Source organism: Sinocyclocheilus anshuiensis, unplaced genomic scaffold (genome assembly GCF_001515605.1).
Source record: "Sinocyclocheilus anshuiensis isolate Anshui unplaced genomic scaffold, SAMN03320099.WGS_v1.1 scaffold105, whole genome shotgun sequence".
NCBI lineage: Eukaryota > Metazoa > Chordata > Actinopteri > Cypriniformes > Cyprinidae > Sinocyclocheilus > Sinocyclocheilus anshuiensis.
Window position 1 is genome coordinate 77146 of NW_015537942.1, and position 1203 is coordinate 78348.

Below are 1203 nucleotides of genomic sequence, written 5' to 3' on the forward strand. Positions count from 1 at the left end.
TGACTTCATCTGACTCACTCAGTGAGACTCTCTTCAAATGGCTGCTCATGTCCACTGTAATGAGAAGACAGACACGTCACAGACTGAGCTTCATAGACGTGCTCATGTACTTACAGAGGAAGATGCAGGCCATTCAACACCATTCATAGCATTTACAGCCATACAGTCTGATCTGATGAGACTCAACTATCAGTCGTCAGCAGAGGCCGGCTTGATGAAGTATGACAGTCATCAACTCAGACATATCTGCTGATTAATCACAGCACGTTCTTCCAATCATGATTTGTTCATGGTGAGAACAGAGTCAGAACTCACACAAGCCAAAATGACAGCTCATGAAAACCATTACAGCTGAGAGAAAAGTTCAAGACTCCATGAAGAATGAGAGTGAAGCTTTCACGTTACCAAGCGGTTTTAAATACACCAATGACATTTTCTCTCATAAATGGAACAGTAACTGCAAGAATACAAAGTCAGGATATTTTCCTTTGGAAACGAAGTAACAGAGGTTACGTTTCCGTCTAATGCTCAATTAGCAGCGATTCCACAGTCATGAATAAACACACAAAAATCTGAAGGATCCAATCAAGACTGTAGAGAGTAAAGATTCACAGAAAACTTTAGGTGGAAAAAAAATTAAGTATAAATCCAAAGAAAACAAAACACATCAAAACCCTAAAGGTTTAGACTGCAGACCTCCACATGAATCCAGATGATTTTATAGGAGCTCTGCCTTCAGAAAGAAACTCAGACTGAGCAAAGAGTCACACACACACACACACACAAACATTTACATTTAGACATTTAGCAGATGCTTTTATCCAAAGCGACTTACAAATGAGGACAATAGAAGCAGTCAAAATCAACAGAAGAGCAATGATATGCAAGTGCTATAACAAGTCTCAGTTAGCTTAACGCAGTACACTAGCAAGGGTTTTTATTATATAATAAATAAAAAGAAAACAAATAGAATATAAAAAGAATAGAGCAAGCTAGTGTTAGAGGCCTTTTTTTGCTTTTGTTAATCAGAAGTCAGAAAGTCAGAATTATAATTGTATAATAAATAAAAAGAAAACAAATAGAATGCAAACAGATTAGAGAAGCTAGTGTTAGTTTTTTTAATATAAAGAATAGAATTAAAATAGAGAGTGAGAGAGTTAGAGGGTCAAATAAAGATGGAAGAGATGTGTTTTTAGCCGATTC